The 16,136-nt window shown below is 45.2% G+C and overlaps 1 pseudogene; it reads left to right on the top strand.

The window, feature by feature from the left end:
* The first annotated feature begins 9,654 nt into the window (after positions 1-9,654).
* On the top strand, positions 9,655-9,836 carry LOC142580618 (U2 spliceosomal RNA; annotated as a pseudogene).
* Positions 9,837-16,136: the final 6,300 nt, after the last annotated feature.

Raw genomic sequence — 16,136 nt, forward strand, 5'->3', positions numbered from 1 at the left:
TGACGAAACTTTCACGTTCCTGGTCAAATTAAAGGTGTTACACAGTGACAAGCATGCTTGTTCACCGATATCCGGTGAACGCAATACACCCGCTGACAAGTTTTAAACGATATCGTTCACCGCCGGATGCGCCTGCATGTATATCATGTTCTTCGTCTGTTATCGATGGTTCTATATGTTGTTTGTTGTCACAGAACCTTGTGTAATCTGATTGCTTGTATGCGGCATGCAAATTGTATAGAACTTTCTGGAAGACATGCGGGCACCAGCGATTACGCTGGAACCCTCAACGACTCATGCACATAAACCGGCGCACTTGACCCGCTGATCAGATTTCGACGATCGGCAACCGTGCTCGACGCTATCGGGGCGCCTTGAGCGTCACTTGCTTTTGCGGGCAGAGGTTCAGATTCAATTTCGCGATTCACAGTTATCACTATTGTGTTGTTCACTCTCAATACAACGTGACAATATAAAAACTGAAACTCTTTGTTCCCTTTAAGTACAGGGTGTTTCAGATGACATTAACGAAAGTTTAAAAATATGCGATGCACTCTAACACGACGCGAACAAATGCTTGTTGCTCGCTTTTGTATGTAGTGTGTCAAGTCATTCTTTCTATATTCCTTAATTGGGGAATTAGTCTACAAATAATTAACACATTTCTGAAGAAACGAAGTTAGACGAAAAATTCCAATTAGAAAGGTGTGGAGCGCTTTGCAAAACGTCTGGTCAGGCAGTTTCTAACTCTCTATCTATTGAGTATTTGTGTTTTTCAGCTTACTGGAGATGCTCCCGAAATAAAAAAAATATCACGGGACTTACATTCTTGCGCGCCGTGATTGCAGTGCTCCCAAACAGTTCGCGTACAAACGAACTTAGCATCTAGCATGGCGTGCTGCCCCTGAAGAGATGACATGGCCGTGACGAAGGCGTTGGCTGTGTGATTTGTGCCAGCGATGTGCTTCCCTTGCGGCGGTTCATGATAGCGATAAGCAAACGCGGCGGCAGCACACCCCGCCATATGCTGTTTGTTTGGGCGCGGAACGCTTGGGAGCAGCGTAATTACGACGCGAAAGCGGCCACGCCACATTGTGTTTCTTGGTATTTCGCGGACCATTCGCAGTAAGCTGAAAAACACTAATACTTAATAGATAGAACGACAAAACTGTTTATTCGGTTGTGTTGCAAACCACTCTGCTACTTCCTAATTGGAATTTTTTTCCTAGTTTGTTGCTTAAGAAGTTGGTTAATTATTCTTGACTAATTATCGAATAACACAAAATACAAAAATAACGCGAAACATGCAAAAGTGAGCAACGTTCACTTGGTCGCGCCGTCGGCACATCTTCAAGCTCTGGCTAAAGTTAGCTGAAACACCCTATATAGTTATGCGAGGTTCGTAGTAAGTCTTGCCGGTGTCCTCGGAGAAGTAAAAAAGGCACCTTGTTTATATCTGTTTAAACAGAAGTCCCGTTTGTGGGTAAAGTTCATACGAAGTTTAAATTTGCAGAGATAATATGGGCGTTAGCGATCAAGTACTTACGCGTCCAAGAGGACCGTGGTTCGAATCCCGGTGCAGCTCAATTTTCCACCAGAATAAAAAAAAAATCCGCGTGGTAATAAAATTGTATAAACGGGCTTGGAGTGCAGACTGATCCCTTGGGACCAGAACTGGTAACGCACTCCCTCACCAGAGCAGCATTGGCCCCCCTGGTACATTACTTGGCCACAACCTCCTATAGGAATACAAGAATCAAACGCCGGCCCTCAGTTCCCAGCGGCTGCGGAGCAAGTGACCACAGCGGTGGTCAGATCGGTGACGCAACAGAAGGTGCTAAGAATCTCTGGATCCGGACAGGCCGCCATTGGAATCTGAACGTGGCAACATTTAACGCTAGAACGTGATCTAGTGAGGCGAGTCTAGCAGTACTATCGGAGAAATTAGCGGGCATTAAATAGGATATGAAAGCGCTCAGTGAGGTTAGGAGGACAAATGAAGGATATAAAGTGCTAAATAGTGGACACGTCCTGTGCAACCAGGGCTTAGCGAAGAGACGTGAGCTAGGAGTCGGATTCCTGATTAATAAGGATATAGTTCGTAACATACAGGAATTCTATAGCATTAACGAGAGGGTGGCAGGTCATATTGTGAAATTTAATAATAGGTACAAATTGGAGGTCGTACACGCCTACGCCCCTACATCCAGTCATGATGACCAGGAAGTCGAAAGCTTTTATGAAGGCGTGGAATCAGCGATGGGTAAAGTCACAACGAAATACACTATCGGAGACTTGAATGCCAGGGTACGGAAGAAGAAGGCTGGTGACAAGTTAGTGGCAGAATGTGCCATGGGGTCTAGAAATAGCAGGGGAGAGTTATTAATATAGTTTGCAGAACGGAATAATTGGCGGATAATGAATACCTTTTTCCGCAAGCGGGAAAACCGAAAGTGGACGTGGAGGAGCCCGAATGGCTAGACTAGAAATCAAATCGACTTCATACTCTGCGCTAACCCTGGCATCATACAAGATGTGGACGTGCTTGCCAAGGTGCGCTGCATAGACCATAGGATGGTAAGATGTCGATTAACCTACACTTATGGAGCGAACAGAAGAAACTGGTACATAAGAAGCCGATCAATGAATTAGCGGTAAGAGGGAAAATAGAAGAATTCCGGATCATGCTACAGAATAGGTATTCGGCTTTAACTCAGGAAGATGACCTTAGTGTCCAAGCAATAAACGACAATCTTATGGGCTACATTAAGGAGTGTGCAATAGAAGTCTGTGGTAACTTCTTTAGACAGGATACCGGTAAGCTATCGCAGGAGATGAAAGATCTAATTAAGAAACACCAATGTATTAAAACCTCTAACCCTACAGGTAGAATCGGACTGGCAGAACTTCCCAAGTGAATCAACAAGTGCAAGATAGCTGACATAACGAAGTATAATATCGATAGAATTGAGCATGCACTCAAGAACGGAGGAAGCCTAAAAGCAGTCAAGAAGAAACTAGGAATAGGCAAAAATGAAATGTATGCGTTAAGAGACAAAGACGGCAATGTCATTACTAATATGGACAACATAGTTCAAGTAGCTGAGGAGTTGTATAGAGATTTATACAGTACCAGTGGCACCCATGACGATAATGGAAAAGATAATAGTCTACAGGGATTGTACATCCAACAAGTAACCTCCGAAGTAGTAACGAAAGCCTTGGGAGCTATGCAAACGGGGAAAGCAGCTGGGGAGGACCAGGTAACAGCAAATTTGTGTAAGAATGGTGGCAGATTGTTCTAGAAAAACTGGCCACCCTGTATACTCAATGCCTCATGACCTCGAGCGTACCGGAATCTTGGAACAACGCTAACATAATTCTAATCCATAAGAAAGGGGACGCCAATCCAGGCAGGCAGGCAGGATTTCGTAAAGGCTACTCAACAATAGACCACATTCACACTATCAATCAGGTAATAGAGAAATGTGCGGAATATAACCATCCCTTATATATAGCTTTCGCTGATTACAAGAAAGCGTTTGATTCAGTCGAAACCTCAACAGTCCTGCAGGCATTAAGGAATCAGGGTGTAGACGAGCCGTATGTAAACATACTGAAACAAGAGTGGCTGCACCGCCACTGTAGTCCTCCATAAAGAAAGGAACAAGATCCCAACAAGAAGGGCGTCAGGCAGGGAGATACGATCTCTCCAATGCTATTCACAGCGTGCTTACAGGAGTTATTCAGAGACCTGGATTGGGAAGAATTGGGGATAAGAGTTAATGGAGAATGCCTCAGTAACTTGCGATTCACGGATGATATTGCCTTGCTTAGTAACAAGGGGGACCGATAGCAATGCATGCTCATTGACCTGGACAGGCAAAGCAGAAGGGCGCGTTTAAAAATAAATCTGCAGAAAACTAAAGCATTTTACGATAGTGAGCGAGGCACTGGAAGTGGTAATGGAACACATCTACTTAGGGCAGGCAGTGACCACGAATCCGGATGATGACGCTGAAAAAATCAGAAGAAGAATGGGCTGGGGTGAGTTTGGCAGGCCTTCTCAGATCATGAACAGCAGGTTGCCATTATCCCTCAAGATAAAAGTGTATAACAGCTGTGTCTTAGTAGTACTCACCTACGGGGCAGAAGCCTGGAGGCTTATTAATATGGTTCTACTTAAATTGAGGACGAGGCAACGAGCTATGGAATGAATTGTGGATGTAACGTTAAGGCATAAGAAGAGAGCAGACTGGGTGAGGGAACAAACGCGAGTTAATGACATCTTAGTTGAAATCAAGAAAATGAAATGGGGGGGGGGGGTCATGGGCAGGGTATGTAATGAGGAGGGAAGATAACCGATTGTCATTAAGGGTTGCGGACTGGATTCCAAGGGAAGGGAAGCGTAGCGGGGGGCGGCAGAAAGTTAGGTGGGCGGATGAGATTAAGAAGTTTGCAGGGACAACATGGCCATAATTAGCACATGACCGGGGTAGTTGGCGGAGTATGGGAAAGGCCTTTGCTCTGCAGTGGACTTAGCCAGGCTGATTATGATGATGATGACTTACGTAAGTTATACCAACTTTTATAGGTGTGTTTACGGACAACGCACAATTCACCCTGCTGCCCTAAAGTAACTATTCACACCGCCAAGTAAGCACCTAGTTGCGCCATTCCGTTCTTTATTCCTCATTATGTGGACGATGTCGGCCAAATCCCGGTCCTGACGATAAAGCTGCAATAAATGAGCTCCTTAAGATAGTAAAAGAAACTAGCGAGCGCTGTGATCGAATAGAATAGAATGAAGTAAGCATGTCACAGGCAACGGCTGTTCTTAAATTGACACAGGAGGCTGTGTCCACCGCCATCTCTGGCCTTCCAAGAGCATCTGCAAACAGCTCAAAGCCAGACCGGTGCTTTTGAACATTGGCAAGCAATGATGACCGATGTGCGCAAGACACTTGGAAACGTGGAAGATGCGGCCATGGTGCTTCGCACTCGCCCTGACGATGCAGAAGGCTGTGTGTGTACCGATAACTTGCTTTTCATTGGCCCCGAATCCTTATCAGAAACGTCAGGGCAATTCTAGGAAAAAATGATCGCACTTGCCTCTAACGTGCTCGATAGAAAGTTACAATCTAATCCCATAGCGGGTTCTCCTAAATTGTTACATTATTTCCTGCTGGCGTATGTCACTAATTGCCAAGTTTGCTGTCTAGTAAACTCAAAGGATATACTTTCAAAGCAGGCTTTGCTGCAGTTCAGCAGTACTAATACCAATGATGACTTTTATCCGGTGACGCGTCTAGCTCTCAAGAGGTTGCTTGAATTCGGAAAAAGGCTTCACACACATTTCAAGCTGCGTTGTAACAAATGGCTGATAATAAGTGCTTCGTGTACAGTACTGTCAAAGGTAAGGTTATTCAAAAGGTTCTGGAACAAGCTTCTGTTTCTTAAGCCACGCAGCTTGCTGACGCCGCGACGTCAGCCTCGACATCACGAGGGAGTTGTCCTCATCGCCGACATAACAAAAACATTTAAGACGGAGCAAAGGGTGGTAACACTATTGCAAGTGTTCTTTGGAGAAACAGTCCCAGTTTCTATCCCCAAAAAAGGTAAACTCTGTCCATTAGTAAACAGCTGTAATGCAGACATTGTTGTACTAATAGAAGCGTGGCATTGCAATGATATACAGTGACGTAGAGAAAGATAGACTTTATGCGTAGTGACGTATAAACAACACACTAGCAGTACTGTGAAAGACGAAACCAACTTTTATTGGGCGAACCTGGCCCCACGAAAACAGTTTACGCTTGTAGAATGGCGACAGTGGTGAACACAGTCGGCGATCATCAAAATCTGATCAGCGGGTCAAGAGCGTCGGCTTATATACATCAGTCGTCGAATGTTCCAGAGTAATCGCTATGACCCGCGCATCTTCCACAAAGTTCTGCACTATTCGGGTCGCGCATACATGAAATTAGATTGCACAATGTTCGGTGACAGACAACTGATGGAACCGTCGATAACATTCCAGAAACTTCTGAAACATGCAGGCGCATCCTACGCTGTGCGATAACAATTGTTAGGCGGGGAAATGTGGTCGCCCGATAAAGATAGACAAGTACACGTGTACTTGTCTATCTATCTATCGACAGACAGCGCTGTGTATGTCGTCTAACGCTGTCCTCGTCCTTCACGCTGTACGTTATTTTTGATCATGAATTACCAGCTAGCCCAAGCAACCACTCTAGTTCAATACCCCCCTCTTAAATAGCATCGACCGGATGCTGAAAACAAACGAAGGTAACAAACAAAAGAACCCGTAGCAAAGAAACAACAAAATAAGGAAGTTCGTCAGCGTCCGTAAGAGGGATTAAGACGCGCCGCGTGGAAGACTTCAGATCATTCGCGGCGTCAGTGTGAATGCGAAATGCCATCTGGCAAAACCTCCCAGTCCAGTTCGCCAATAAATTGGACGAACTTGTACGGTCCGAAATAGCGTCGCAATAGTTTCTCACTGAGTCCTCGTTAGCGTATCGGGGTCCAAACCCAAATACGGTCGCCGGGCTGGTACTCGACATAGCGTCGTCGGAGGTCGTAGTGTCGGTTGTCGGTGCGCTGCTGGTTCTGGTTCCGTAGGCGGGCGAGCTGTCGGGTTCTTTCGGCGCACTGGAGATAGGTAGCAACGTCAAGATTATCTTCGCCAGTGACGTGCGGCAGCATGGCGTCGAGCGTCGTCGTTGGGTGCCTGCTGTAAACTAGCTTGAACGCGGTGATCTGTGTTTCTTGCACCGCCGTGTTGTAAGCTAAGGTTACGTACGGCAGGAGGGCATCCCAGGTCTTCTGTTCGACGTCGACGTACATTGTTTGCATGTCGGCGAGGGTTTTATTCAGACGCTACGTAAGACCATTCGTCTGTGGCTGGTAGGCAGTTGTGCTCCGGTGTATTGTGTGACTGTACTGCAGAAGGGCTTGGGTAAGCTCCACTGTAAAGGCCGTTTGTCTGTCGGCGATGAGGACTTCTAGGGCACCATGTCGCAGCAGGATGTTCTCGACGAAGAATTTCGCCACTTCAGCTGCGCTACCTTTCGGCAGAGCTTTCGTTTCAGCGAAGCGGGTGAGGTAGTCCGTCGCCGCGACGATCCACGTTTTTACCATTGTTGACGTCGGAAAAAGTCCCAACAAATCCATCCCGATCTGTACAAATGGTCGGCAAGGAGGCATGATTGGCTGTAGTAGACCCGCTGGCCTTGTCAGCGGTGTCATGCGTCGCTGACAGTCTCGGCACGCTTTAACGTAACGGGCAACGCCGGCGATCAAGCGCGGCCAGTAATACCTTTCCTGTATCCTCGATAGCGTCCGGGAGAATCTGAGGTGCCCAGCGGTCGGATCGTCATGCAAGGCGTGAAGTACTTCTGGATGCAGCGCTGAGGGAAAAAAAAGGTAGTTTGCGTAGACAGATGAAAAGTTCATATATACTAGTAGGTTTATTTGAAACGAGAACGAAGACAGCCCGCCCTTAAATACCCTACGGACAATGTCGGTGTGTCCTTCCAAATACTCTACGAGGCTTTTAAGCTCCGGGTCTACTTATTGCTGTTTTTCGAAGCCTCCCGCGCTTATTATTCTAAGGAAGGCGTCGTCATCATCGTTATCTTGCGGCGGCGGTTGAATGGGGCCGCTTGATAGGCAATCGGCCTCAGAGTGTTTTCGTCCGGACTTACTGTGGTGTCGTATTCTTGCAATCTGAGGCTCCACCCTGCAAGCCGTCCTGAAAGATCCTTTAAATTCGCTAGCTAACACAACGCGTGATGGTCGCTGACGACTTTGAAAGGCCTGCCCTATAGGTAAGGGCGAAATTTTGCTGTAGCCCAAACGATGACGAGGCATTTCTTTTCGGTCGTAGAATAATTGCCTTCCGCTTTTGACAGCGACCGGCTAGCGTATGCTGTCCCCCGTTCAAGTCAGTTTTCCTCGGCACCGAAGGCTAGGCTACTGGCGTCAGTATGGATTGCTGTCTCGGCGTACGCGTCGAAGTGTGGGAGTATCGGTGGCGACTGCATGCGTCATTTCAGTTCTTCAAGTGCGTCGGCCTGCGGCATTTCCCACTTGAACTCGATATCATATTTAGTTAGATGTGTCAACGGCAACGCGATTCATGGAAAGTCCTTTACAAAGCGTATGGTGTATAGGCGCACATGGCAAGGAATCTACGCACTGCCTTGTTGTCGATGGGCTGCTGGATATTTGCGATGGCGGCTGTCTTCTGTGGGTCAGGTCGGTCCAGATTTGCTGATGACGTGGCCAAGGAACAGAAGCTCATCGTAGGTGAAGCGGCACTTTTCCGGCTTTGGAATGAGCCATGGTGACTTTCTGGCCTCTAGTACTGTCAGAAGCCGCCTAAGGTGATCGTCGAAATTTCCGGCGAAGACGACGATGTCATCCAAGTAGACAAGACATGCATCCCACTTCAACCCTGCTAACACCATGTCCACGACGTGGTGGAACGTTACAGGCGCCGAGCACAGTCCGGATGGCATGACCTTGAACTCGTAGTGGCCGTCTGGTGTGTTGAAGGTGGTGTTTTTGCAATCTCTCTGGTGGACTTCTATTTGCCAGTAGCCAGACTTGAGACCCATCGACGAGAAATATTTAGCGTCGCAGAGCCGATCCAATGCGTCGTTTATCATTGGGAAGGGGTATATGTCCTTCTTCGTGATTTTGTTAAGTCGACGATAATCGACGCAGAAACGTAGGGTTCCGTTCTTTTCCTTCCCCAAGACTACAAGAGATGCGCACGGGCTTTTCGATGGCTGGGTGATGTCGCGAAGCATTTCGTCGACTTGTTGCTTAATAGTTTCACGTTCTCGCGTCGAAACTCGGTAAGGGCTCTAGCGGAGTGGTCGAGCGGACTCTTCGGTGATTATGTGATGCTTCGCGACTGGTGTATGCCGAATTCTCGATGACGTCGAAATTTGTGTCTTTTAATGGTCGAAGCAGCCTTCTAAGCTGCTGCTGCTTAATTATGGACAGACTTGGATTTATGTCGAAGTGTGGTTCAGGAACTAAGGTCGTCCGGGTAGGTGCGACAGAACCGGAGAGGACAAAGGCATTGCTGGTTCCCAGAATTTCCTCGATGTACGCGATCGTTGTGCCTTTGTTGATGTGCTTGAATTCCTGGCTGAAGTCTGCGAGCAACACTTTTGTTTTTCCTACGTGCAGTCCAGCGATCCCTCGTGCGACGCAAATTTCACGGTATAGCAGTAGACGTTGGTCACCCTCGCTTACGCCTTCTACGTCTGCAGGTGTTTTGATGCCGACGGAAATGAAAATGCTCGAGCGGGGCGGGATTCGGACTTCATCTTCCAGCACACTCAAGGCGTGGTGACTAGGAGAGCTCCTCGCGGTGTCGCTTGATCTTCCGACAGCGTTACTGATTTCCACTTCAGGTAGATGATTGCGCTGTTGCCTTCAAGAAACGTACCAAGTTTGCGGGATCGGGGCCACATGCATGGCTCGCATTTCTTTCTGCCTCGTAGTACTGGCGGGCATACGCTTATGAGACCGTCACCAAAGAAGAGCAGAAGGAAAGGAAAGGAGATAGCAAGCGCTTGGGACGCCGACAAAGACAGGGTGGTGCTTGCGTAGATATGGCCGACGCGGATCAAAGTGTAGTATCTGCTCTGATCAGCTTAATATCTGATACGGGTTGTATTTGGAGCTAATATCGTAAACTTTTTTTTGCAAGTTCGCGGAGTGTTTGAAGCTTATTTCACCTCCGCTGTGGGTCGGCCCGGTATGGAACATTCTTCGAGATCGGCTCACGTAGGGGGAGAAATTCTCTATCTACACGGCTCAATAGACGCACGCAATTTTTACCAGAACATAGCCATGTACAGATTCGCAGTAAAAGGAACAAGAGTAAAGGGAAAAAACATTTAGAAATGGTTGTAACACCGTGGCTCTAAATGGCAGGTAAGCAAGTGACCGTGAAAGCGGCTAGGTACATTAAATATTTTCAACGAGCTTCGAAAGAACTTAAACAAAAAGGCAAGTGATAAAAATAAACAAATGAGCGTCACCGCGCTCACCAGAAGATCACGAGCCACGTACGCACATGGCCACCTCCAGCTGCTGCAGCTGCTCCAGCTCCAGCTGCCAACTTAAATTTGGACGTGGGGCAACTTGAAATTTGGGAATAGGCCAGTTTTAATTTTCGAGACATTAACTGGGCAAATCTAGACGCACATAACTGGTAATCCAAGGCAAACCACAGATTTTCTTGACACAATCCTCACATTCAACTTTACTCAGATGGTTAATATGGCAACCCGTGGGGAGAACATTCTAGACCTTGTCCTTGTTTCTAACCCCAAAATAATAAAATCGCTATCATCCGTTGCTGGTCTAAGCGATCACAAATTACTGCTATTTAATCTCTGCATCCCAGTTCCTTTCAGACAGCCCTCGACCAAATACATCAGGGACTACAACAAAGCAGACTTTAGCAAAATTAACGCTGAACTGAACACTTTGTCAAATTTTTTTCGTGATACTGCTCCTTCTCGTACAGTAGATGAAAACTGGTTCTTATTTAAGAATAAATTATTATGGCTTGTAGAGAGACATGTACCTCTTGTTCGCATTCGCGGTGATTTAGGAAAACCTTGGTTTTCTAACGCACTTCAGAGGCTGTCGGGAAGGAAAAAACGTCTGTTTCGTGATGCGAAACGCTCTAAATCTTGTTCAAAGTAGGACAAGTACTCCAAATGCCTGCGCAAATACACTAGCACTTTGAGACAATCCAAAAAGAAGTTCTTTCACCACGATTTGCCTAACATCATACGTGTCAACCCCAAAAAATTTTGGAATATTCTGAAACCAAACACTAGCTCCAATTACATTTCCTTGACTTATCCTGACGGTTCAAACGTGCCGCTTGATCAGCGGTCAGACGTAATGAACTCATATTTTTATTCTGTTTTCACTGGTGAGCCTGCACTGAAGGACTTTGATTTGCCCAGCCACAGTTTTCCCCTCATGTTTCCCATTAGAATTAATTCTCAAGGCATAGTGAAACTTATTGATAACCTAAAGATTTCTAGTGCCCCCGGGCCAGATAACATCACTGCTAAGATACTAAAAGGTAAGAAAGCAATTTCCAGTCTAATATTACAAATAATTTTTAACCAGTCCATTCCTGATAGTTCACTTCCAAATGACTGGAAGATTAGTAAAGTGGCACCAGTATATAAGTCAGGCAGCCACTCCTATCCTTCCAACTATCGCCCCATTTCCCTAACGAGTATTCCCTGTAAAGTCCCAGAACATATAATATATTCGCAAATAGCATGTCATCTCGGTGATCATTCCTTCTTTTTTCACAATCAGCATGGTTTCCGGCCTGGCTTGTCATGCGATACACAGCTTTTCGAATTTATTGCTCAACTTCCCCTGAATTTAGACTCATCACTTCAAACTGACGTCATATATCTAGACTTCGCTAAAGCATTTGACTGTGTTCCCCATCAGCGGCTTTTGGCAAAACTTTCCTGCCTCGGTCTCGACCCTCTCGCGCTGTCATGGATCCGTTGCTTTCTTACTAATCGATTCCCGTACACAGCTATCGGAAATCATTGCTCAACCACTGCTAGCGTCATCTCCGAAGTACCACAGGGTCCGTCCTCGGTCCCCTTCTCTTTCTCATCTTCATAAACGACCTTTCAACGGCATATGATCCAATATCCGACTTTTTGCAGATGACTGCGTAATCTACCGTCGCCTTACAGACCCAGTCGACCATGCACCGCTCCAAAAAGACTTACATTCATTAGAAACCTGGTGTTCCAACTCTTTAATGAAACAACATCTCCAAATGTAAAGTTATGCGGGTATCCCGTAAACACTCTAACAAGAATCATTCGGACTTTTTAAACTCGACAGCCCTATCCACCGTTGGGTCGTATCGTTATCTCGGTATTACTATTAATAGCAAGTTGACCTGGTCCGACCATATAACAAAATTGGCTACCGACACCAATAAATCACTTGGTTACGTCAGACGTACCCTTGCGCTGTGCCCCTCATCCACAAGAAAACTAGCTCATGAAACTTTTATTCGAAGTAAACTTGAACACGCCACAGTTATTTGGAGCCCGCACCAAGCTTGCCTACTTAATATGTTAGAATCAATACAAGATCGTGCCGCTAGATTCATCACTTCCAGGTACAGCCGCGAAGAAAGTGTCAGTGCGATTAAATCATCTCTAGGACTCGAACCCTTGGCGTTGCGTCGGAAAATTGCGAAACTGTGCCTTTTCCAGCGACTTTATTATAACTTCCCCGAACTGCATGGAAGGCTTCTAATCCCACCAACCCGTACATCTCGTCGCCTTTTTAAGTCTTGCAGCATCCAGCGCTTGCATGGTTCAACATTTTCCTTTAATCAATCGTTTTTGGCTAGCGCCATTATAGAGTGGAACAATTTACCAGATAGAGTTGTCAATGAACACAACCCCATTATCTTCAAGCAGCTGCTTACTGATCGCCTTAATCCCTAACCTTATAATGACCGTACTGTCCCTTCAGTCTTTTGCGATTGCCGTCTCACATTGTGACTGTTCTGCTGACTTGCTTTTGCATTCTAATCAGTGTGCCTCTTGGCTTTTTTTGTTGTTGTTTGTTTGTTTTAATGCGAATCCACAGGCTGAGCCTTGTAAGAAATTGTAACCATATCTTTGTTTCTATCCTTATCTTCTGTAACCCCCCTTAAGTAATACCCCGACAGGGGTCCTTAAGGAAAAATAAATGATGATGATGAAAGTTTGTGGTGGGCCACGTTGAAATTTGTGGGAGGGGAACTAAGTGAAATTTGGGGGTATGCTTACGCCAACTTGAGCAACAATGAAGTTGAGTAGAGTAACCAGATGGGGCTCGTCGATTGAACATAGTAAAATGCTACAGCGCAGGAACTAACGAGGACAAAGGAGGCACACAAAGCACACAGAGGCAGCGCTGCGCCTGTGTACTTGTGTGCCTCCTTTGTTTCCGTAGGTTCCTGCGCTGTAGCGTTCCATTAAACAACTAGCTCCGGTGGAACTTCCGATACTTTTGTGAGCTTAAACTTCATTCAAGCAGAAAGCATTTTATCTTATCAACAAACACATTCCACTATAAAACGTTTAGGATTCTTCCAAAGTTCACGATACTACCCATACCGAAACGATTACATAACGAAAAGGCAGCCGCCCAGCTATAAGGTCCGCACGTGCGAATAAATGGGCCGCCTACAAATAGGTAGCACATGCTTATGTTTCCGCGCTTGAGAAAGTTAAATTGAATTTCTTTAATTCCACATTACCGCAATTGATAAGAGCTAAGCCAGGAAATTTGTGGAATACTGTTCCGAAAAAGGATGACAGAACTATATCATTAATCAACCAGTCAGGCACACCAGTTCCCAAACATCTTTGCACCTCCTTACGTAATGACACATTCGCGCTCTTGTTTTACGATTCTGTAATATCCGATGTTCCATATTACCCTAATTCACAGTACTTTCCAGTGGATCCCATCATTCTTGACCCTTGTGATATAGGTAAAATCATTCGCAACCTAAAACGATCATCCTCGTGTGGTACCAATGCAATTGATTCCGAGTTTCCCGTAGGCACTCAACATGAATCTTCTATTTTTCTGTATTGTATTTTTCTTAGTTCATTTCATGACCGACCAATTCCACACTAGTGGAAAAGAAACCACTCTCGTGACTCGTGTAACCCATGTAACTACCGACCAATATCTGTTACGTCTGTCCCATGTAAATTGCTTCAGCAAGTCGTTTTCACCCATTTAACAAGTTACCTTGGTTTAAATAATTTATTTCTACGCAGTCAACATGATTTTCAGAATTATTTTAATGGGAGACACAACTGGTTACATTTACTAATGATTTCCATGCATTTCTTTACTCTGGGTAACTAATTGAGTGCAAATTATTGGACTTCTCAAAAGCTTTCGTTAAACTTAATCACTAACAGGTAACGCTGAAGCTAAACCATTTGAACATCATAATAATGCTCCAATGGATATAAACCTTCCTCGATAAAAGAAGTCGTACGTCGCTCATTTAGATGCTCACTCACTTGTGGCGCTGTAAGATTCGGTGTGCCTCAGGAGTCAATTCTAGGACGCGTGTTATTTCTAATTTATATCAACGATTTGCCTGAGGAAAGCTCTCCTTCTTTTTGCGCTTGCGCTCACGGCTGTGTGATTTACCAAAAAAATATTCCGGCACTGATAGTACTAATCTACAAATTGACGTTAACCAGCGTTACCTGGGAGTAAATTGTGGAATGTGGAATTGAACGGAGCAAAATATAAATCAATAAGAGATTCTCAGAGTCGATCCCTATGTTCTACTTATCCCCTTGAGGGAATTTCACTAAATTCTGTACCTGCCTCTAAATAACTCAGAATTCACCCCCCCCCCCCCCCCAACACTAACAATCTTTCTTCAAAACTGCATATTGGCTCAAGCCTATTTAAAGCCAATCGCAGGCTTGGTTTTCTAGAACGAGATTTTTACCTTCTTTTACAGCACTCAAAAGACAATTGTGCATTTCATTTCATTTTATTACCTTAAAGTCCCCAATAAATGGGGTGTTACATAAGGAGTGGCAAGAATAAAAATACATAGTCACAATACCAGCAAGTTTTTTTTTGCATTTTCAACGAAATGCGATGTGCACATGGTGACAGCAACGTCGTTGGGAAGGCCGTTCCAGCCTGCAGCTGTGCGAGGAAATTAGGAATTTGGAAATGTGACAGGCGCGTGAGGGTGGACGGCCAACCTGCAGGTGCTGGCCGGTGAGATATGCTCGCAGGGGAAGGATCTAATGTGCGATGCGCGTAGGGCTATGGAATAATTTATGAAATAAAGATAGGCTGGCAATGCAAGGATAAAGAGATAAGGGGAATAATGCGGATGCAGTTCTTAAGGAGGGAACGCAAATATTATGAGAATATGACGGGTGAGTGAAACGATCGGTGCGATTTTGTAGAGTCGAGATCATTAACAAGGTATGCTTGATAAGGATTCCAAATAGGCGATGCAAATTCTAGTTCTGACCTGACAAATCATTTGTAGGCTAATCATTTTACATGTTGAGGAGGATGATGTAGACGACGTATCCTAACTCCTAACTTTCCTAACTCCTAAAAAATCCTAACTTTCTTTTCGCGTACGATATGTTATAACATGACAATTCCAAGAAAGAACGCTCGAAAGTGTTACTCCTAAATACTTGTACGAGTGAACTAGTTGTACCGGAACTTCAGAGATTACGTACGGAAATACGAGAGGATGGCGGCGACGGTGAATGGACTAAGATTTACGCGTACGTGGGTTCATTTCCATTAGCCACTCACGACAGCAGTCCTGGACAGCATTAAGATCACTTTGAAGAGAATATTGGTCAGCGGCAGAAAGAATAGCACCATATATCACACAATCGACCGCGAACATACGTATGCTAGGTGTTGTGTATAACGACAAATCATTTATGTATATCAGGAAAACTAGCGGGATGAGCGCGGATTGCTGCTGGACGCCTGGCGTTACATAGAATGAATTAGAATTCCTATTATTAATGGTGCCAAATTGTAACGATTATTCAAAAATTCTTTAATCCACTTCAGTTTATAAGAGTGAGAATTTAAGCGGGAAAGTTTTATCATTAGGCGTTTATGGGGTACCTTATCAAAGGCTTTAGCAAAACCTAAAAAATTACGTCAGGCTGAAGATTAGAATCAAGGTTAGAGTGCATATAATGTGAAAATGAGTCAAGCTGCGTCTCGTCGGAGTAACCGCGGTGAAACCCGTGAAGGCAGGATTGAAAAAGTTATTCGAGTCGAGAAATGCCATGATGTGAGTGTAGAGGACGTGTTCCATGATTTTGCAGGGAACAATAGTTAGAGAAATGGACGGTAATTTAGAGGTGAGTTCTTGTTACTTGGTTAGCAGGCTGGAACTACCTTCCCTTGTTTGCCATCTTTGGGCAGTTGGCCTGTGAGGAGTGACTGAGTCAATAACCACAACAGAGATTAAAATGCATATTTGGTGTCTATCA

This window comes from Dermacentor variabilis, chromosome 4, assembly GCF_050947875.1.
Source record: "Dermacentor variabilis isolate Ectoservices chromosome 4, ASM5094787v1, whole genome shotgun sequence".
Taxonomy (NCBI): domain Eukaryota; kingdom Metazoa; phylum Arthropoda; class Arachnida; order Ixodida; family Ixodidae; genus Dermacentor; species Dermacentor variabilis.